Here is a 22,435-nt window from a genome sequence, read left to right as displayed (position 1 = left end):
CCCCTTCTCTCTCTGTCTCCCTCTCTCTGTCTCTCTCTCTCATTCTCTCTCTCTCTCGCAAATAGATACTTTACTTCCCAGGTGCAACAAAACAAGCCTTCTCGAGCTGGCAGATATGGGAAGGAAGGAAGGAAGGGCCAGTTTGGAAACTCAACTCAATTACCATAAATCCCCTGCTAAGGGTTATGGGAGGGAGGAATGAAGGAACTTTGCTTCAGGGAAAGGGCTGCTGCTGCTTCAGCATGTGAGGAGCACAGCCACACGTTTCACCTTCCTCAGTATGTTGGTTTACAGGATGAGAGAGATCCTGAAACCTCACTCTAATAGGCTGAGGTGCTGTGCTCGGTGGCCTGCTGGGACCTTTGCCCGTCAGGGCAAGGCGAATAGGCCTTTGTCAGGCCTTCGTCAGGCCTTTGTCGGGGAAGGGCCAGGAGCCCTGCTTGCTTCAATCCCCTCACCGATAGACAGTTGCAGAAACTAGGATGCAAGAACCTTTCCTGGATGGGGTTTTGATTTTCACGAAAAGTGTGTCAGCTTTGCTTTCAGCATGAGTCTGATTTCCAAAAAATGCATTTTGAACAATTTAAAGATTTGATCTGCGTTTGCGGGGAATCGAACCCGCGACAACTGCTTGGAAGGCAGCTATGCTCACCACTATACCACCAACGCCTGCCTGTCTGGGCTATGTGATGGAGCGCCCCTTAGAAATAAGAATAAGTCATTGGCTGGGAATGAAAAAAGCTTGCGTTTGACGCAGAAGCAGTTCGCATCATGAGGTCTTGCCGGTCAGCCCAACATTTCCCCGGGACCCCTTAAAAAAGGAGCTTGGTTTTAAGTTTGGTTTGATTGAACAGTACATTTTGTTGGCTGGGCTGGGACCCTCTCCTATTTAGCGCAAGAGTGGAACGAGGCAGCAAGTTCAAGGAATGACATTGCATCCAGGCACTTACAGCTCTTTGTGCCCTAATGCCATGACACAAAAACATAATTTGAAAAAACTTAGCAGAGGATGTTTTGGATCCATCGACCTCTGGGTTATGGGCCCAGCACGCTTCCGCTGCGCCACTCTGCTGGTTGGAGAACAAGAGCTTTTCTGGGCTTTTACAGCCTACAAACCGACAACCCTAGACCCAGTTTCGAGTGAAGCGGGCAGTAGGCCTTACAAAGCCAAACAACCTGCAACCACGCACTCCCATCCCATGGCCTTTTGCAGACAGGCCTCATTTCTCTAGCTCACACCCTAACTGCCAACACCCCTTCCCCTTCTCTCTCTGTCTCTCTCTCTCTGTCTCTCTCTCTCATTCTCTCTCTCTCGCAAATAGATACTTTACTTCCCAGGTGCAACAAAACAAGCCTTCTCGAGCTGGCAGATATGGGAAGGAAGGAAGGAAGGGCCAGTTTGGAAACTCAACTCAATTACCATAAATCCCCTGCTAAGGGTTATGGGAGGGAGGAATGAAGGAACTTTGCTTCAGGGAAAGGGCTGCTGCTGCTTCAGCATGTGAGGAGCGCAGCCACACGTTTCACCTTCCTCAGTATGTTGGTTTACAGGATGAGAGAGATCCTGAAACCTCACTCTAATAGGCTGAGGTGCTGTGCTCGGTGGCCTGCTGGGACCTTTGCCCGTCAGGGCAAGGCGAATAGGCCTTTGTCAGGCCTTCGTCAGGGCTTTGTGGGGGAGGGGCCAGGAGCCCTGCTCGCTTCAATCCCCTCACCGATAGACAGTTGCAGAAACTAGGATGCAAGAACCTTTCCTGGATGGGGTTTTGATTTTCGCGAAAAGCGTGTCAGCTTTGCTTTCAGCATGAGTCTGATTTCCAAAAAATGCATTTTGAACAATTTAAAGATTTGATCTGTGTTGGCCGGGAATCGAACCCGGGTCAACTGCTTGGAGGGTCAACTGCTTGGAAGGCAGCTATGCTCACCACTATACCACCAACGCCTGCCTGTATGGACTATCTGATGAAGCGCCCCTTAGAAATAAGAATAAGTCATTGGCTGGGAATGAAAAAAGCTTGCGTTTGACGCAGAAGCAGTTCGCATCATGAGGTCTTGCCGGTCAGCCCAACATTTCCCCGGGACCCCTTAAAAATGGAGCTTGGTTTTAAGTTTGGTTTGATTGAACAGTACATTTTGTTGGTTGGGCTGGGACCCTCTCCTATTTAGCGCAAGAGTGGAACGAGGCAGCAAGTTCAAGGAATGACATTGCATCCAGGCACTTACAGCTCTTTGTGCCCTAATGCCATGACACAAAAACATAATTTGAAAAAACTTAGCAGAGGATGGTTTCGATACATCGACCTCTGGGTTATGGGCCCAGCACGCTTCCGCTGCGCCACTCTGCTTGTTGGAGAACAAGAGCTTTTCTGGGCTTTTACAGCCTACAAACCGACAACCCTAGACCCAGTTTCGAGTGAAGCGGGCAGTAGGCCTTACAAAGCCAAACAAACTGCAACCACGCACTCCCATCCCATGGCCTTTTGCAGACAGGCCTCATTTCTCTAGCTCACACCCTAACTGCCAACACCCCTTCCCCTTCTCTCTCTGTCTCTCTCTCTCTGTCTCTCTCTCTCATTCTCTCTCTCTCGCAAATAGATACTTTACTTCCCAGGTGCAACAAAACAAGCCTTCTCGAGCTGGCAGATATGTGAAGGAAGGAAGGAAGGGCCAGTTTGGAAACTCAACTCAATTACCATAAATCCCCTGCTAAGGGTTATGGGGGGGAGGAATGAAGGAACTTTGCTTCAGGGAAAGGGCTGCTGCTGCTTCAGCATGTGAGGAGCGCAGCCACACGTTTCACCTTCCTCAGTATGTTGGTTTACAGGATGAGAGAGATCCTGAAACCTCACTCTAATAGGCTGAGGTGCTGTGCTCGGTGGCCTGCTGGGACCTTTGCCCGTCAGGGCAAGGCGAATAGGCCTTTGTCAGGCCTTCGTCAGGGCTTTGTCGGGGAGGGGCCAGGAGCCCTGCTCGCTTCAATCCCCTCACCGATAGACAGTTGCAGAAACTAGGATGCAAGAACCTTTCCTGGATGGGGTTTTGATTTTCGCGAAAAGTGTGTCAGCTTTGCTTTCAGCATGAGTCTGATTTCCCAAAAATGCATTTTGAACAATTTAAAGATTTGATCTGCGTTGGCCGGGAATCGAACCCGGGTCAACTGCTTGGAAGGCAGCTATGCTCACCACTATACCACCAACGCCTGCCTGTCTGGGCTATGTGATGGAGCGCCCCTCAGAAATAAGAATAAGTCATTGGCTGGGAATGAAAAAAGCTTGCGTTTGACCAAGAAGCAGTTCGCATCATGAGGTCTTGCCGGTCAGCCCAACATTTCCCCGGGACCCCTTAAAAAAGGAGCTTGGTTTTAAGTTTGGTTTGATTGAACAGTACATTTTGTTGGCTGGGCTGGGACCCTCTCCTATTTAGCGCAAGAGTGGAACGAGGCAGCAAGTTCAAGGAATGACATTGCATCCAGGCACTTACAGCTCTTTGTGCCCTAATGCCATGACACAAAAACATAATTTGAAAAAACTTAGCAGAGGATGGTTTCGATCCATCGACCTCTGGGTTATGGGCCCAGCACGCTTCCGCTGCGCCACTCTGCTGGTTGGAGAACAAGAGCTTTTCTGGGCTTTTACAGCCTACAAACCGACAACCCTAGACCCAGTTTCGAGTGAAGCGGGCAGTAGGCCTTACAAAGCCAAACAACCTGTAACCACGCACTCCCATCCCATGGCCTTTTGCAGACAGGCCTCATTTCTCTAGAATAAGAATAAGAATAAGAATAAGTCATTGGCTGGGAATGAAAAAAGCTTGCGTTTGACGCAGAAGCAGTTCGCATCATGAGGTCTTGCCGGTCAGCCCAACATTTCCCCGGGACCCCTTAAAAAAGGAGCTTGGTTTTAAGTTTGGTTTGATTGAACAGTACATTTTGTTGGCTGGGCTGGGACCCTCTCCTATTTAGCGCAAGAGTGGAACGAGGCAGCAAGTTCAAGGAATGACATTGCATTTTGTCGGGGAGGGGCCAGGAGCCCTGCTCGCTTCAATCCCCTCACCGATAGACAGTTGCAGAAACTAGGATGCAAGAACCTTTCCTGGATGGGGTTTTGATTTTCACGAAAAGTGTGTCAGCTTTGCTTTCAGCATGAGTCTGATTTCCAAAAAATGCATTTTGAACAATTTAAAGATTTGATCTGCGTTGGCCGGGAATGGAACCCGGGTCAACTGCTTGGAAGGCAGCTATGCTCACCACTATACCACCAACGCCTGCCTGTCTGGACTATCTGATGAAGCGCCCCTTAGAAATAAGAATAAGTCATTGGCTGGGAATGAAAAAAGCTTGCGTTTGACGCAGAAGCAGTTCGCATCATGAGGTCTTGCCGGTCAGCCCAACATTTCCCCGGGACCCCTTAAAAAAGGAGCTTGGTTTTAGGTTTGGTTTGATTGAACAGTACATTTTGTTGGTTGGGCTGGGACCCTCTCCTATTTAGCGCAAGAGTGGAACGAGGCAGCAAGTTCAAGGAATGACATTGCATCCAGGCACTTACAGCTCTTTGTGCCCTAATGCCATGACACAAAAACATAATTTGAAAAAACTTAGCAGAGGATGGTTTCGATCCATCGACCTCTGGGTTATGGGCCCAGCATGCTTCCGCTGCGCCACTCTGCTGGTTGGAGAACAAAAGCTTTTCTGGGCTTTTACAGCCTACAAACCGACAACCCTAGACCCAGTTTCGAGTGAAGCGGGCAGTAGGCCTTACAAAGCCAAACAAACTGCAACCACGCACTCCCATCCCATGGCCTTTTGCAGACAGGCCTCATTTCTCTAGCTCACACCCTAACTGCCAACACCCCTTCCCCTTCTCTCTCTGTCTCTCTCTCTCTGTCTCTCTCTCTCATTCTCTCTCTCTCGCAAGTAGATACTTTACTTCCCAGGTGCAACAAAACAAGCCTTCTCGAGCTGGCAGATATGTGAAGGAAGGAAGGAAGGGCCAGTTTGGAAACTCAACTCAATTACCATAAATCCCCTGCTAAGGGTTATGGGGGGGAGGAATGAAGGAACTTTGCTTCAGGGAAAGGGCTGCTGCTGCTTCAGCATGTGAGGAGCGCAGCCACACGTTTCACCTTCCTCAGTATGTTGGTTTACAGGATGAGAGAGATCCTGAAACCTCACTCTAATAGGCTGAGGTGCTGTGCTCGGTGGCCTGCTGGGACCTTTGCCCGTCAGGGCAAGGCGAATAGGCCTTTGTCAGGCCTTCGTCAGGGCTTTGTCGGGGAGGGGCCAGGAGCCCTGCTCGCTTCAATCCCCTCACCGATAGACAGTTGCAGAAACTAGGATGCAAGAACCTTTCCTGGATGGGGTTTTGATTTTCGCGAAAAGTGTGTCAGCTTTGCTTTCAGCATGAGTCTGATTTCCAAAAAATGCATTTTGAACAATTTAAAGATTTGATCTGCGTTGGCCGGGAATGGAACCCGGGTCAACTGCTTGGAAGGCAGCTATGCTCACCACTATACCACCAACGCCTGCCTGTCTGGGCTATCTGATGGAGCGCCCCTTAGAAATAAGAATAAGTCATTGGCTGGGAATGAAAAAAGCTTGCGTTTGACGCAGAAGCAGTTCGCATCATGAGGTCTTGCCGGTCAGCCCAACATTTCCCCGGGACCCCTTAAAAAAGGAGCTTGGTTTTAAGTTTGGTTTGATTGAACAGTACATTTTGTTGGCTGGGCTGGGACCCTCTCTTATTTAGCGCAAGAGTGGAACGAGGCAGCAAGTTCAAGGAATGACATTGCATCCAGGCACTTACAGCTCTTTGTGCCCTAATGCCATGACACAAAAACATAATTTGAAAAAAGTTAGCAGAGGATGGTTTCGATCCATCGACCTCTGGGTTATGGGCCCAGCACGCTTCCGCTGCGCCACTCTGCTGGTTGGAGAACAAGAGCTTTTCTGGGCTTTTACAGCCTACAAACCGACAACCATAGACCCAGTTTCGAGTGAAGCGGGCAGTAGGCCTTACAAAGCCAAACAACCTGCAACCACGCACTCCCATCCCATGGCCTTTTGCAGACAGGCCTCATTTCTCTAGCTCACACCCTAACTGCCAACACCCCTTCCCCTTCTCTCTCTGTCTCCCTCTCTCTGTCTCTCTCTCTCATTCTCTCTCTCTCTCGCAAATAGATACTTTACTTCCCAGGTGCAACAAAACAAGCCTTCTCGAGCTGGCAGATATGGGAAGGAAGGAAGGAAGGGCCAGTTTGGAAACTCAACTCAATTACCATAAATCCCCTGCTAAGGGTTATGGGAGGGAGGAATGAAGGAACTTTGCTTCAGGGAAAGGGCTGCTGCTGCTTCAGCATGTGAGGAGCACAGCCACACGTTTCACCTTCCTCAGTATGTTGGTTTACAGGATGAGAGAGATCCTGAAACCTCACTCTAATAGGCTGAGGTGCTGTGCTCGGTGGCCTGCTGGGACCTTTGCCCGTCAGGGCAAGGCGAATAGGCCTTTGTCAGGCCTTCGTCAGGCCTTTGTCGGGGAAGGGCCAGGAGCCCTGCTTGCTTCAATCCCCTCACCGATAGACAGTTGCAGAAACTAGGATGCAAGAACCTTTCCTGGATGGGGTTATGATTTTCACGAAAAGTGTGTCAGCTTTGCTTTCAGCATGAGTCTGATTTCCAAAAAATGCATTTTGAACAATTTAAAGATTTGATCTGCGTTGGCCAGGAATCGAACCCGGGTCAACTGCTTGGAAGGCAGCTATGCTCACCACTATACCACCAACGCCTGCCTGTCTGGGCTATCTGATGGAGTGCCCCTTAGAAATAAGAATAAGTCATTGGCTGGGAATGAAAAAAGCTTGCGTTTGACGCAGAAGCAGTTCGCATCATGAGGTCTTGCCGGTCAGCCCAACATTTCCCAGGGACCCCTTAAAAAAGGAGCTTGGTTTTAAGTTTGGTTTGATTGAACAGTACATTTTGTTGGCTGGGCTGGGACCCTCTCCTATTTAGCGCAAGAGTGGAACGAGGCAGCAAGTTCAAGGAATGACATTGCATCCAGGCACTTACAGCTCTTTGTGCCCTAATGCCATGACACAAAAACATAATTTGAAAAAACTTAGCAGAGGATGGTTTCGATCCATCGACCTCTGGGTTATGGTCCCAGCACGCTTCCGCTGCGCCACTCTGCTGTTTGGAGAACAAAAGCTTTTCTGGGCTTTTACAGCCTACAAACCGACAACCCTAGACCCAGTTTCGAGTGAAGCGGGCAGTAGGCCTTACAAAGCCAAACAACCTGCAACCACGCACTCCCATCCCATGGCCTTTTGCAGACAGGCCTCATTTCTCTAGCTCACACCCTAACTGCCAACACCCCTTCCCCTTCTCTCTCTGTCTCTCTCTCTCTGTCTCTCTCTCTCATTCTCTCTCTCTCGCAAATAGATACTTTACTTCCCAGGTGCAACAAAACAAGCCTTCTCGAGCTGGCAGATATGGGAAGGAAGGAAGGAAGGGCCAGTTTGGAAACTCAACTCAATTACCATAAATCCCCTGCTAAGGGTTATGGGAGGGAGGAATGAAGGAACTTTGCTTCAGGGAAAGGGCTGCTGCTGCTTCAGCATGTGAGGAGCGCAGCCACACGTTTCACCTTCCTCAGTATGTTGGTTTACAGGATGAGAGAGATCCTGAAACCTCACTCTAATAGGCTGAGGTGCTGTGCTTGGTGGCCTGCTGGGACCTTTGCCCGTCAGGGCAAGGCGAATAGGCCTTTGTCAGGCCTTCGTCAGGGCTTTGTCGGGGAGGGGCCAGGAGCCCTGCTCGCTTCAATCCCCTCACCGATAGACAGTTGCGGAAACTAGGATGCAAGAACCTTTCCTGGATGGGGTTTTGATTTTCGCGAAAAAAGTGTGTCAGCTTTGCTTTCAGCATGAGTCTGAATTCCCAAAAATGCATTTCGAACAATTTAAAGATTTGATCTGCGTTTGCGGGGAATCGAACCCGCGACAACTGCTTGGAAGGCAGCTATGCTCACCACTATACCACCAACGCCTGCCTGTCTGGGCTATGTGATGGAGCGCCCCTTAGAAATAAGAATAAGTCATTGGCTGGGAATGAAAAAAGCTTGCGTTTGACGCAGAAGCAGTTCGCATCATGAGGTCTTGCCGGTCAGCCCAACATTTCCCCGGGACCCCTTAAAAAAGGAGCTTGGTTTTAAGTTTGGTTTGATTGAACAGTACATTTTGTTGGCTGGGCTGGGACCCTCTCCTATTTAGCGCAAGAGTGGAACGAGGCAGCAAGTTCAAGGAATGACATTGCATCCAGGCACTTACAGCTCTTTGTGCCCTAATGCCATGACACAAAAACATAATTTGAAAAAACTTAGCAGAAGATGGTTTGGATCCATCGACCTCTGGGTTATGGGCCCAGCACGCTTCCGCTGCGCCACTCTGCTGGTTGGAGAACAAGAGCTTTTCTGGGCTTTTACAGCCTACAAACCGACAACCCTAGACCCAGTTTCGAGTGAAGCGGGCAGTAGGCCTTACAAAGCCAAACAACCTGCAACCACGCACTCCCATCCCATGGCCTTTTGCAGACAGGCCTCATTTCTCTAGCTCACACCCTAACTGCCAACACCCCTTCCCCTTCTCTCTCTGTCTCTCTCTCTCTGTCTCTCTCTCTCATTCTCTCTCTCTCGCAAATAGATACTTTACTTCCCAGGTGCAACAAAACAAGCCTTCTCGAGCTGGCAGATATGGGAAGGAAGGAAGGAAGGGCCAGTTTGGAAACTCAACTCAATTACCATAAATCCCCTGCTAAGGGTTATGGGAGGGAGGAATGAAGGAACTTTGCTTCAGGGAAAGGGCTGCTGCTGCTTCAGCATGTGAGGAGCGCAGCCACACGTTTCACCTTCCTCAGTATGTTGGTTTACAGGATGAGAGAGATCCTGAAACCTCACTCTAATAGGCTGAGGTGCTGTGCTCGGTGGCCTGCTGGGACCTTTGCCCGTCAGGGCAAGGCGAATAGGCCTTTGTCAGGCCTTCGTCAGGGCTTTGTCGGGGAGGGGCCAGGAGCCCTGCTCGCTTCAATCCCCTCACCGATAGACAGTTGCAGAAACTAGGATGCAAGAACCTTTCCTGGATGGGGTTTTGATTTTCGCGAAAAGCGTGTCAGCTTTGCTTTCAGCATGAGTCTGATTTCCAAAAAATGCATTTTGAACAATTTAAAGATTTGATCTGTGTTGGCCGGGAATCGAACCCTGGTCAACTGCTTGGAGGGTCAACTGCTTGGAAGGCAGCTATGCTCACCACTATACCACCAACGCCTGCCTGTATGGACTATCTGATGAAGCGCCCCTTAGAAACAAGAATAAGTCATTGGCTGGGAATGAAAAAAGCTTGCGTTTGACGCAGAAGCAGTTCGCATCATGAGGTCTTGCCGGTCAGCCCAACATTTCCCCGGGACCCCTTAAAAAAGGAGCTTGGTTTTAGGTTTGGTTTGATTGAACAGTACATTTTGTTGGTTGGGCTGGGACCCTCTCCTATTTAGCGCAAGAGTGGAACGAGGCAGCAAGTTCAAGGAATGACATTGCATCCAGGCACTTACAGCTCTTTGTGCCCTAATGCCATGACACAAAAACATAATTTGAAAAAACTTAGCAGAGGATGGTTTCGATCCATCGACCTCTGGGTTATGGGCCCAGCATGCTTCCGCTGCGCCACTCTGCTGGTTGGAGAACAAAAGCTTTTCTGGGCTTTTACAGCCTACAAACCGACAACCCTAGACCCAGTTTCGAGTGAAGCGGGCAGTAGGCCTTACAAAGCCAAACAAACTGCAACCACGCACTCCCATCCCATGGCCTTTTGCAGACAGGCCTCATTTCTCTAGCTCACACCCTAACTGCCAACACCCCTTCCCCTTCTCTCTCTGTCTCTCTCTCTCTGTCTCTCTCTCTCATTCTCTCTCTCTCGCAAGTAGATACTTTACTTCCCAGGTGCAACAAAACAAGCCTTCTCGAGCTGGCAGATATGTGAAGGAAGGAAGGAAGGGCCAGTTTGGAAACTCAACTCAATTACCATAAATCCCCTGCTAAGGGTTATGGGGGGGAGGAATGAAGGAACTTTGCTTCAGGGAAAGGGCTGCTGCTGCTTCAGCATGTGAGGAGCGCAGCCACACGTTTCACCTTCCTCAGTATGTTGGTTTACAGGATGAGAGAGATCCTGAAACCTCACTCTAATAGGCTGAGGTGCTGTGCTCGGTGGCCTGCTGGGACCTTTGCCCGTCAGGGCAAGGCGAATAGGCCTTTGTCAGGCCTTCGTCAGGGCTTTGTCGGGGAGGGGCCAGGAGCCCTGCTCGCTTCAATCCCCTCACCGATAGACAGTTGCAGAAACTAGGATGCAAGAACCTTTCCTGGATGGGGTTTTGATTTTCGCGAAAAGTGTGTCAGCTTTGCTTTCAGCATGAGTCTGATTTCCCAAAAATGCATTTTGAACAATTTAAAGATTTGATCTACGTTGGCCGGGAATCGAACCCGGGTCAACTGCTTGGAAGGCAGCTATGCTCACCACTATACCACCAACGCCTGCCTGTCTGGGCTATGTGATGGAGCGCCCCTCAGAAATAAGAATAAGTCATTGGCTGGGAATGAAAAAAGCTTGCGTTTGACCCAGAAGCAGTTCGCATCATGAGGTCTTGCCGGTCAGCCCAACATTTCCCCGGGACCCCTTAAAAAAGGAGCTTGGTTTTAAGTTTGGTTTGATTGAACAGTACATTTTGTTGGCTGGGCTGGGACCCTCTCCTATTTAGCGCAAGAGTGGAACGAGGCAGCAAGTTCAAGGAATGACATTGCATCCAGGCACTTACAGCTCTTTGTGCCCTAATGCCATGACACAAAAACATAATTTGAAAAAAGTTAGCAGAGGATGGTTTCGATCCATCGACCTCTGGGTTATGGGCCCTGCACGCTTCCGCTGCGCCACTCTGCTGGTTGGAGAACAAGAGCTTTTCTGGGCTTTTACAGCCTACAAACCGACAACCCTAGACCCAGTTTCGAGTGAAGCGGGCAGTAGGCCTTACAAAGCCAAACAACCTGTAACCACGCACTCCCATCCCATGGCCTTTTGCAGACAGGCCTCATTTCTCTAGAATAAGAATAAGAATAAGAATAAGTCATTGGCTGGGAATGAAAAAAGCTTGCGTTTGACGCAGAAGCAGTTCGCATCATGAGGTCTTGCCGGTCAGCCCAACATTTCCCCGGGACCCCTTAAAAAAGGAGCTTGGTTTTAAGTTTGGTTTGATTGAACAGTACATTTTGTTGGCTGGGCTGGGACCCTCTCCTATTTAGCGCAAGAGTGGAACGAGGCAGCAAGTTCAAGGAATGACATTGCATTTTGTCGGGGAGGGGCCAGGAGCCCTGCTCGCTTCAATCCCCTCACCGATAGACAGTTGCAGAAACTAGGATGCAAGAACCTTTCCTGGATGGGGTTTTGATTTTCACGAAAAGTGTGTCAGCTTTGCTTTCAGCATGAGTCTGATTTCCAAAAAATGCATTTTGAACAATTTAAAGATTTGATCTGCGTTGGCCGGGAATCAAACCCGGGTCAACTGCTTGGAAGGCAGCTATGCTCACCACTATACCACCAACGCCTGCCTGTCTGGGCTATCTGATGGAGCGCCCCTTAGAAATAAGAATAAGTCATTGGCTGGGAATGAAAAAAGCTTGCGTTTGACGCAGAAGCAGTTCGCATCATGAGGTCTTGCCGGTCAGCCCAACATTTCCCCGGGACCCCTTAAAAAAGGAGCTTGGTTTTAAGTTTGGTTTGATTGAACAGTACATTTTGTTGGCTGGGCTGGGACCCTCTCCTATTTAGCGCAAGAGTGGAACGAGGCAGCAAGTTCAAGGAATGACATTGCATCCAGGCACTTACAGCTCTTTGTGCCCTAATGCCATGACACAAAAACATAATTTGAAAAAACTTAGCAGAGGATGGTTTCGATCCATCGACCGCTGGGTTATGGGCCCAGCACGCTTCCGCTGCGCCACTCTGCTGGTTGGAGAACAAGAGATTTTCTGGGCTTTTACAGCCTACAAACCGACAACCCTAGACCCAGTTTCGAGTGAAGCGGGCAGTAGGCCTTACAAAGCCAAACAACCTGCAACCACGCACTCCCATCCCATGGCCTTTTGCAGACAGGCCTCATTTCTCTAGCTCACACCCTAACTGCCAACACCCCTTCCCCTTCTCTCTCTGTCTCTCTCTCTCTGTCTCTCTCTCTCATTCTCTCTCTCTCGCAAATAGATACTTTACTTCCCAGGTGCAACAAAACAAGCCTTCTCGAGCTGGCAGATATGGGAAGGAAGGAAGGAAGGGCCAGTTTAGAAACTCAACTCAATTACCATAAATCCCCTGCTAAGGGTTATGGGAGTGAGGAATGAAGGAACTTTGCTTCAGGGAAAGGGCTGCTGCTGCTTCAGCATGTGAGGAGCGCAGCCACACGTTTCACCTTCCTCAGTATGTTGGTTTACAGGATGAGAGAGATCCTGAAACCTCACTCTAATAGGCTGAGGTGCTGTGCTCGGTGGCCTGCTGGGACCTTTGCCCGTCAGGGCAAGGCGAATAGGCCTTTGTCAGGCCTTCGTCAGGGCTTTGTCGGGGAGGGGCCAGGAGCCCTGCTCGCTTCAATCCCCTCACCGATAGACAGTTGCAGAAACTAGGATGCAAGAACCTTTCCTGGATGGGGTTTTGATTTTCACGAAAAGTGTGTCAGCTTTGCTTTCAGCATGAGTCTGATTTCCAAAAAATGCATTTTGAACAATTTAAAGATTTGATCTGCTTGGAAGGCAGCTATGCTCACCACTATACCACCAACGCCTGCCTGTCTGGGCTATCTGATGGAGCGTCCCTTAGAAATAAGAATAAGTCATTGGCTGGGAATGAAAAAAGCTTGCGTTTGACGCAGAAGCAGTTCGCATCATGAGGTCTTGCCGGTCAGCCCAACATTTCCCCGGGACTCCTTAAAAAAGGAGCTTGGTTTTAAGTTTGGTTTGATTGAACAGTACATTTTGTTGGCTGGGCTGGGACCCTCTCCTATTTAGCGCAAGAGTGGAACGAGGCAGCAAGTTCAAGGAATGACATTGCATCCAGGCACTTACAGCTCTTTGTGCCCTAATGCCATGACACAAAAACATAATTTGAAAAAACTTAGCAGAGGATGGTTTGGATCCATCGACCTCTGGGTTATGGGCCCAGCACGCTTCCGCTGCGCCACTCTGCTGGTTGGAGAACAAGAGCTTTTCTGGGCTTTTACAGCCTACAAACCGACAACCCTAGACCCAGTTTCGAGTGAAGCGGGCAGTAGGCCTTACAAAGCCAAACAACCTGCAACCACGCACTCCCATCCCATGGCCTTTTGCAGACAGGCCTCATTTCTCTAGCTCACACCCTAACTGCCAACACCCCTTCCCCTTCTCTCTCTGTCTCTCTCTCTCTGTCTCTCTCTCTCATTCTCTCTCTCTCGCAAATAGATACTTTACTTCCCAGGTGCAACAAAACAAGCCTTCTCGAGCTGGCAGATATGGGAAGGAAGGAAGGAAGGGCCAGTTTGGAAACTCAACTCAATTACCATAAATCCCCTGCTAAGGGTTATGGGAGGGAGGAATGAAGGAACTTTGCTTCAGGGAAAGGGCTGCTGCTGCTTCAGCATGTGAGGAGCGCAGCCACACGTTTCACCTTCCTCAGTATGTTGGTTTACAGGATGAGAGAGATCCTGAAACCTCACTCTAATAGGCTGAGGTGCTGTGCTCGGTGGCCTGCTGGGACCTTTGCCCGTCAGGGCAAGGCGAATAGGCCTTTGTCAGGCCTTCGTCAGGGCTTTGTCGGGGAGGGGCCAGGAGCCCTGCTCGCTTCAATCCCCTCACCGATAGACAGTTGCAGAAACTAGGATGCAAGAACCTTTCCTGGATGGGGTTTTGATTTTCGCGAAAAGCGTGTCAGCTTTGCTTTCAGCATGAGTCTGATTTCCAAAAAATGCATTTTGAACAATTTAAAGATTTGATCTGTGTTGGCCGAGAATCGAACCCGGGTCAACTGCTTGGAGGGTCAACTGCTTGGAAGGCAGCTATGCTCACCACTATACCACCAACGCCTGCCTGTATGGACTATCTGATGAAGCGCCCCTTAGAAATAAGAATAAGTCATTGGCTGGGAATGAAAAAAGCTTGCGTTTGACGCAGAAGCAGTTCGCATCATGAGGTCTTGCCGGTCAGCCCAACATTTCCCCGGGACCCCTTAAAAATGGAGCTTGGTTTTAAGTTTGGTTTGATTGAACAGTACATTTTGTTGGTTGGGCTGGGACCCTCTCCTATTTAGCGCAAGAGTGGAACGAGGCAGCAAGTTCAAGGAATGACATTGCATCCAGGCACTTACAGCTCTTTGTGCCCTAATGCCATGACACAAAAACATAATTTGAAAAAACTTAGCAGAGGATGGTTTCGATCCATCGACCTCTGGGTTATGGGCCCAGCACGCTTCCGCTGCGCCACTCTGCTTGTTGGAGAACAAGAGCTTTTCTGGGCTTTTACAGCCTACAAACCGACAACCCTAGACCCAGTTTCGAGTGAAGCGGGCAGTAGGCCTTACAAAGCCAAACAAACTGCAACCACGCACTCCCATCCCATGGCCTTTTGCAGACAGGCCTCATTTCTCTAGCTCACACCCTAACTGCCAACACCCCTTCCCCTTCTCTCTCTGTCTCTCTCTCTCTGTCTCTCTCTCTCATTCTCTCTCTCTCGCAAATAGATACTTTACTTCCCAGGTGCAACAAAACAAGCCTTCTCGAGCTGGCAGATATGTGAAGGAAGGAAGGAAGGGCCAGTTTGGAAACTCAACTCAATTACCATAAATCCCCTGCTAAGGGTTATGGGGGGGAGGAATGAAGGAACTTTGCTTCAGGGAAAGGGCTGCTGCTGCTTCAGCATGTGAGGAGCGCAGCCACACGTTTCACCTTCCTCAGTATGTTGGTTTACAGGATGAGAGAGATCCTGAAACCTCACTCTAATAGGCTGAGGTGCTGTGCTCGGTGGCCTGCTGGGACCTTTGCCCGTCAGGGCAAGGCGAATAGGCCTTTGTCAGGCCTTCGTCAGGGCTTTGTCGGGGAGGGGCCAGGAGCCCTGCTCGCTTCAATCCCCTCACCGATAGACAGTTGCAGAAACTAGGATGCAAGAACCTTTCCTGGATGGGGTTTTGATTTTCGCGAAAAGTGTGTCAGCTTTGCTTTCAGCATGAGTCTGATTTCCCAAAAATGCATTTTGAACAATTTAAAGATTTGATCTGCGTTGGCCGGGAATCGAACCCGGGTCAACTGCTTGGAAGGCAGCTATGCTCACCACTATACCACCAACGCCTGCCTGTCTGGGCTATGTGATGGAGCGCCCCTCAGAAATAAGAATAAGTCATTGGCTGGGAATGAAAAAAGCTTGCGTTTGACCAAGAAGCAGTTCGCATCATGAGGTCTTGCCGGTCAGCCCAACATTTCCCCGGGACCCCTTAAAAAAGGAGCTTGGTTTTAAGTTTGGTTTGATTGAACAGTACATTTTGTTGGCTGGGCTGGGACCCTCTCCTATTTAGCGCAAGAGTGGAACGAGGCAGCAAGTTCAAGGAATGACATTGCATCCAGGCACTTACAGCTCTTTGTGCCCTAATGCCATGACACAAAAACATAATTTGAAAAAACTTAGCAGAGGATGGTTTCGATCCATCGACCTCTGGGTTATGGGCCAAGCACGCTTCCGCTGCGCCACTCTGCTGGTTGGAGAACAAGAGCTTTTCTGGGCTTTTACAGCCTACAAACCGACAACCCTAGACCCAGTTTCGAGTGAAGCGGGCAGTAGGCCTTACAAAGCCAAACAACCTGTAACCACGCACTCCCATCCCATGGCCTTTTGCAGACAGGCCTCATTTCTCTAGAATAAGAATAAGAATAAGAATAAGTCATTGGCTGGGAATGAAAAAAGCTTGCGTTTGACGCAGAAGCAGTTCGCATCATGAGGTCTTGCCGGTCAGCCCAACATTTCCCCGGGACCCCTTAAAAAAGGAGCTTGGTTTTAAGTTTGGTTTGATTGAACAGTACATTTTGTTGGCTGGGCTGGGACCCTCTCCTATTTAGCGCAAGAGTGGAACGAGGCAGCAAGTTCAAGGAATGACATTGCATTTTGTCGGGGAGGGGCCAGGAGCCCTGCTCGCTTCAATCCCCTCACCGATAGACAGTTGCAGAAACTAGGATGCAAGAACCTTTCCTGGATGGGGTTTTGATTTTCACGAAAAGTGTGTCAGCTTTGCTTTCAGCATGAGTCTGATTTCCAAAAAATGCATTTTGAACAATTTAAAGATTTGATCTGCGTTGGCCGGGAATGGAACCCGGGTCAACTGCTTGGAAGGCAGCTATGCTCACCACTATACCACCAACGCCTGCCTGTCTGGACTATCTGATGAAGCGCCCCTTAGAAATAAGAATAAGTCATTGGCTGGGAATGAAAAAAGCTTGCGTTTGACGCAGAAGCAGTTCGCATCATGAGGTCTTGCCGGTCAGCCCAACATTTCCCCGGGACCCCTTAAAAAAGGAGCTTGGTTTTAGGTTTGGTTTGATTGAACAGTACATTTTGTTGGTTGGGCTGGGACCCTCTCCTATTTAGCGCAAGAGTGGAACGAGGCAGCAAGTTCAAGGAATGACATTGCATCCAGGCACTTACAGCTCTTTGTGCCCTAATGCCATGACACAAAAACATAATTTGAAAAAACTTAGCAGAGGATGGTTTCGATCCATCGACCTCTGGGTTATGGGCCCAGCATGCTTCCGCTGCGCCACTCTGCTGGTTGGAGAACAAAAGCTTTTCTGGGCTTTTACAGCCTACAAACCGACAACCCTAGACCCAGTTTCGAGTGAAGCGGGCAGTAGGCCTTACAAAGCCAAACAAACTGCAACCACGCACTCCCATCCCATGGCCTTTTGCAGACAGGCCTCATTTCTCTAGCTCACACCCTAACTGCCAACACCCCTTCCCCTTCTCTCTCTGTCTCTCTCTCTCTGTCTCTCTCTCTCATTCTCTCTCTCTCGCAAGTAGATACTTTACTTCCCAGGTGCAACAAAACAAGCCTTCTCGAGCTGGCAGATATGTGAAGGAAGGAAGGAAGGGCCAGTTTGGAAACTCAACTCAATTACCATAAATCCCCTGCTAAGGGTTATGGGGGGGAGGAATGAAGGAACTTTGCTTCAGGGAAAGGGCTGCTGCTGCTTCAGCATGTGAGGAGCGCAGCCACACGTTTCACCTTCCTCAGTATGTTGGTTTACAGGATGAGAGAGATCCTGAAACCTCACTCTAATAGGCTGAGGTGCTGTGCTCGGTGGCCTGCTGGGACCTTTGCCCGTCAGGGCAAGGCGAATAGGCCTTTGTCAGGCCTTCGTCAGGGCTTTGTCGGGGAGGGGCCAGGAGCCCTGCTCGCTTCAATCCCCTCACCGATAGACAGTTGCAGAAACTAGGATGCAAGAACCTTTCCTGGATGGGGTTTTGATTTTCGCGAAAAGTGTGTCAGCTTTGCTTTCAGCATGAGTCTGATTTCCCAAAAATGCATTTTGAACAATTTAAAGATTTGATCTGCGTTGGCCGGGAATCGAACCCGGGTCAACTGCTTGGAAGGCAGCTATGCTCACCACTATACCACCAACGCCTGCCTGTCTGGGCTATGTGATGGAGCGCCCCTCAGAAATAAGAATAAGTCATTGGCTGGGAATGAAAAAAGCTTGCGTTTGACCCAGAAGCAGTTCGCATCATGAGGTCTTGCCGGTCAGCCCAACATTTCCCCGGGACCCCTTAAAAAAGGAGCTTGGTTTTAGGTTTGGTTTGATTGAACAGTACATTTTGTTGGTTGGGCTGGGACCCTCTCCTATTTAGCGCAAGAGTGGAACGAGGCAGCAAGTTCAAGGAATGACATTGCATCCAGGCACTTACAGCTCTTTGTGCCCTAATGCCATGACACAAAAACATAATTTGAAAAAACTTAGCAGAGGATGGTTTCGATCCATCGACCTCTGGGTTATGGGCCCAGCATGCTTCCGCTGCGCCACTCTGCTGGTTGGAGAACAAAAGCTTTTCTGGGCTTTTACAGCCTACAAACCGACAACCCTAGACCCAGTTTCGAGTGAAGCGGGCAGTAGGCCTTACAAAGCCAAACAAACTGCAACCACGCACTCCCATCCCATGACCTTTTGCAGACAGGCCTCATTTCTCTAGCTCACACCCTAACTGCCAACACCCCTTCCCCTTCTCTCTCTGTCTCTCTCTCTCTGTCTCTCTCTCTCATTCTCTCTCTCTCGCAAGTAGATACTTTACTTCCCAGGTGCAACAAAACAAGCCTTCTCGAGCTGGCAGATATGTGAAGGAAGGAAGGAAGGGCCAGTTTGGAAACTCAACTCAATTACCATAAATCCCCTGCTAAGGGTTATGGGGGGGAGGAATGAAGGAACTTTGCTTCAGGGAAAGGGCTGCTGCTGCTTCAGCATGTGAGGAGCGCAGCCACACGTTTCACCTTCCTCAGTATGTTGGTTTACAGGATGAGAGAGATCCTGAAACCTCACTCTAATAGGCTGAGGTGCTGTGCTCGGTGGCCTGCTGGGACCTTTGCCCGTCAGGGCAAGGCGAATAGGCCTTTGTCAGGCCTTCGTCAGGGCTTTGTCGGGGAGGGGCCAGGAGCCCTGCTCGCTTCAATCCCCTCACCGATAGACAGTTGCAGAAACTAGGATGCAAGAACCTTTCCTGGATGGGGTTTTGATTTTCGCGAAAAGTGTGTCAGCTTTGCTTTCAGCATGAGTCTGATTTCCCAAAAATGCATTTTGAACAATTTAAAGATTTGATCTGCGTTGGCCGGGAATCGAACCCGGGTCAACTGCTTGGAAGGCAGCTATGCTCACCACTATACCACCAACGCCTGCCTGTCTGGGCTATGTGATGGAGCGCCCCTCAGAAATAAGAATAAGTCATTGGCTGGGAATGAAAAAAGCTTGCGTTTGACCCAGAAGCAGTTCGCATCATGAGGTCTTGCCGGTCAGCCCAACATTTCCCCGGGACCCCTTAAAAAAGGAGCTTGGTTTTAAGTTTGGTTTGATTGAACAGTACATTTTGTTGGCTGGGCTGGGACCCTCTCCTATTTAGCGCAAGAGTGGAACGAGGCAGCAAGTTCAAGGAATGACATTGCATCCAGGCACTTACAGCTCTTTGTGCCCTAATGCCATGACACAAAAACATAATTTGAAAAAACTTAGCAGAGGATGGTTTCGATCCATCGACCTCTGGGTTATGGGCCCAGCACGCTTCCGCTGCGCCACTCTGCTGGTTGGAGAACAAGAGCTTTTCTGGGCTTTTACAGCCTACAAACCGACAACCCTAGACCCAGTTTCGAGTGAAGCGGGCAGTAGGCCTTACAAAGCCAAACAACCTGTAACCACGCACTCCCATCCCATGGCCTTTTGCAGACAGGCCTCATTTCTCTAGAATAAGAATAAGAATAAGAATAAGTCATTGGCTGGGAATGAAAAAAGCTTGCGTTTGACGCAGAAGCAGTTCGCATCATGAGGTCTTGCCGGTCAGCCCAACATTTCCCCGGGACCCCTTAAAAAAGGAGCTTGGTTTTAAGTTTGGTTTGATTGAACAGTACATTTTGTTGGCTGGGCTGGGACCCTCTCCTATTTAGCGCAAGAGTGGAACGAGGCAGCAAGTTCAAGGAATGACATTGCATTTTGTCGGGGAGGGGCCAGGAGCCCTGCTCGCTTCAATCCCCTCACCGATAGACAGTTGCAGAAACTAGGATGCAAGAACCTTTCCTGGATGGGGTTTTGATTTTCACGAAAAGTGTGTCAGCTTTGCTTTCAGCATGAGTCTGATTTCCAAAAAATGCATTTTGAACAATTTAAAGATTTGATCTGCGTTGGCCGGGAATCAAACCCGGGTCAACTGCTTGGAAGGCAGCTATGCTCACCACTATACCACCAACGCCTGCCTGTCTGGGCTATCTGATGGAGCGCCCCTTAGAAATAAGAATAAGTCATTGGCTGGGAATGAAAAAAGCTTGCGTTTGACGCAGAAGCAGTTCGCATCATGAGGTCTTGCCGGTCAGCCCAACATTTCCCCGGGACCCCTTAAAAAAGGAGCTTGGTTTTAAGTTTGGTTTGATTGAACAGTACATTTTGTTGGCTGGGCTGGGACCCTCTCCTATTTAGCGCAAGAGTGGAACGAGGCAGCAAGTTCAAGGAATGACATTGCATCCAGGCACTTACAGCTCTTTGTGCCCTAATGCCATGACACAAAAACATAATTTGAAAAAACTTAGCAGAGAATGGTTTCGATCCATCGACCGCTGGGTTATGGGCCCAGCACGCTTCCGCTGCGCCACTCTGCTGGTTGGAAAACAAGAGATTTTCTGGGCTTTTACAGCCTACAAACCGACAACCCTAGACCCAGTTTCGAGTGAAGCGGGCAGTAGGCCTTACAAAGCCAAACAACCTGCAACCACGCACTCCCATCCCATGGCCTTTTGCAGACAGGCCTCATTTCTCTAGCTCACACCCTAACTGCCAACACCCCTTCCCCTTCTCTCTCTGTCTCTCTCTCTCTGTCTCTCTCTCTCATTCTCTCTCTCTCGCAAATAGATACTTTACTTCCCAGGTGCAACAAAACAAGCCTTCTCGAGCTGGCAGATATGGGAAGGAAGGAAGGAAGGGCCAGTTTGGAAACTCAACTCAATTACCATAAATCCCCTGCTAAGGGTTATGGGAGTGAGGAATGAAGGAACTTTGCTTCAGGGAAAGGGCTGCTGCTGCTTCAGCATGTGAGGAGCGCAGCCACACGTTTCACCTTCCTCAGTATGTTGGTTTACAGGATGAGAGAGATCCTGAAACCTCACTCTAATAGGCTGAGGTGCTGTGCTCGGTGGCCTGCTGGGACCTTTGCCCGTCAGGGCAAGGCGAATAGGCCTTTGTCAGGCCTTCGTCAGGGCTTTGTCGGGGAGGGGCCAGGAGCCCTGCTCGCTTCAATCCCCTCACCGATAGACAGTTGCAGAAACTAGGATGCAAGAACCTTTCCTGGATGGGGTTTTGATTTTCACGAAAAGTGTGTCAGCTTTGCTTTCAGCATGAGTCTGATTTCCAAAAAATGCATTTTGAACAATTTAAAGATTTGATCTGCGTTGGCCGGGAATCAAACCCGGGTCAACTGCTTGGAAGGCAGCTATGCTCACCACTATACCACCAACGCCTGCCTGTCTGGGCTATCTGATGGAGCGTCCCTTAGAAATAAGAATAAGTCATTGGCTGGGAATGAAAAAAGCTTGCGTTTGACGCAGAAGCAGTTCGCATCATGAGGTCTTGCCGGTCAGCCCAACATTTCCCCGGGACTCCTTAAAAAAGGAGCTTGGTTTTAAGTTTGGTTTGATTGAACAGTACATTTTGTTGGCTGGGCTGGGACCCTCTCCTATTTAGCGCAAGAGTGGAACGAGGCAGCAAGTTCAAGGAATGACATTGCATCCAGGCACTTACAGCTCTTTGTGCCCTAATGCCATGACACAAAAACATAATTTGAAAAAACTTACCAGAGGATGGTTTCGATCCATCGACCGCTGGGTTATGGGCCCAGCACGCTTCCGCTGCGCCACTCTGCTGGTTGGAGAACAAGAGATTTTCTGGGCTTTTACAGCCTACAAACCGACAACCCTAGACCCAGTTTCGAGTGAAGCGGGCAGTAGGCCTTACAAAGCCAAACAACCTGCAACCACGCACTCCCATCCCATGGCCTTTTGCAGACAGGCCTCATTTCTCTAGCTCACACCCTAACTGCCAACACCCCTTCCCCTTCTCTCTCTGTCTCTCTCTCTCTGTCTCTCTCTCTCATTCTCTCTCTCTCGCAAATAGATACTTTACTTCCCAGGTGCAACAAAACAAGCCTTCTCGAGCTGGCAGATATGGGAAGGAAGGAAGGAAGGGCCAGTTTGGAAACTCAACTCAATTACCATAAATCCCCTGCTAAGGGTTATGGGAGTGAGGAATGAAGGAACTTTGCTTCAGGGAAAGGGCTGCTGCTGCTTCAGCATGTGAGGAGCGCAGCCACACGTTTCACCTTCCTCAGTATGTTGGTTTACAGGATGAGAGAGATCCTGAAACCTCACTCTAATAGGCTGAGGTGCTGTGCTCGGTGGCCTGCTGGGACCGTTGCCCGTCAGGGCAAGGCGAATAGGCCTTTGTCAGGCCTTCGTCAGGGCTTTGTCGGGGAGGGGCCAGGAGCCCTGCTCGCTTCAATCCCCTCACCGATAGACAGTTGCAGAAACTAGGATGCAAGAACCTTTCCTGGATGGGGTTTTGATTTTCACGAAAAGTGTGTCAGCTTTGCTTTCAGCATGAGTCTGATTT

The 22,435-nt window shown here is 49.6% G+C and overlaps 8 non-coding genes across 8 annotated transcripts; all 8 read right to left on the bottom strand.

Annotated features, from left to right (window-relative positions):
* Positions 1–3,127: 3,127 nt before the first annotated feature.
* TRNAG-UCC (transfer RNA glycine (anticodon UCC)) lies at positions 3,128–3,199 on the bottom strand. The gene has a single exon. It is a non-coding gene; the product is annotated as a tRNA-Gly (tRNA).
* Positions 3,200–3,530: 331 nt separating this feature from the next.
* Positions 3,531–3,602, bottom strand: TRNAM-CAU (transfer RNA methionine (anticodon CAU)). Its single transcript has one exon. It is a non-coding gene; the product is annotated as a tRNA-Met (tRNA).
* Positions 3,603–5,851: 2,249 nt separating this feature from the next.
* Positions 5,852–5,923, bottom strand: TRNAM-CAU (transfer RNA methionine (anticodon CAU)). Its single transcript has one exon. It is a non-coding gene; the product is annotated as a tRNA-Met (tRNA).
* Positions 5,924–14,462: 8,539 nt separating this feature from the next.
* Positions 14,463–14,534, bottom strand: TRNAM-CAU (transfer RNA methionine (anticodon CAU)). The gene has a single exon. It is a non-coding gene; the product is annotated as a tRNA-Met (tRNA).
* A 782-nt stretch (positions 14,535–15,316) lies between these two features.
* On the bottom strand, positions 15,317–15,388 carry TRNAG-UCC (transfer RNA glycine (anticodon UCC)). The gene has a single exon. It is a non-coding gene; the product is annotated as a tRNA-Gly (tRNA).
* A 2,249-nt stretch (positions 15,389–17,637) lies between these two features.
* On the bottom strand, positions 17,638–17,709 carry TRNAG-UCC (transfer RNA glycine (anticodon UCC)). The gene has a single exon. It is a non-coding gene; the product is annotated as a tRNA-Gly (tRNA).
* A 1,185-nt stretch (positions 17,710–18,894) lies between these two features.
* TRNAG-UCC (transfer RNA glycine (anticodon UCC)) lies at positions 18,895–18,966 on the bottom strand. The gene has a single exon. It is a non-coding gene; the product is annotated as a tRNA-Gly (tRNA).
* Positions 18,967–19,297: 331 nt separating this feature from the next.
* On the bottom strand, positions 19,298–19,369 carry TRNAM-CAU (transfer RNA methionine (anticodon CAU)). The gene has a single exon. It is a non-coding gene; the product is annotated as a tRNA-Met (tRNA).
* Between the last annotated feature and the right edge of the window lie 3,066 nt (positions 19,370–22,435).

This window comes from Ambystoma mexicanum, chromosome 6q, assembly GCF_040938575.1.
Source record: "Ambystoma mexicanum isolate Mex_15411 chromosome 6q, UKY_AmexF1_1, whole genome shotgun sequence".
Classification (NCBI taxonomy): domain Eukaryota; kingdom Metazoa; phylum Chordata; class Amphibia; order Caudata; family Ambystomatidae; genus Ambystoma; species Ambystoma mexicanum.
This window is presented reverse-complemented; position numbering and strand designations above follow the sequence as displayed.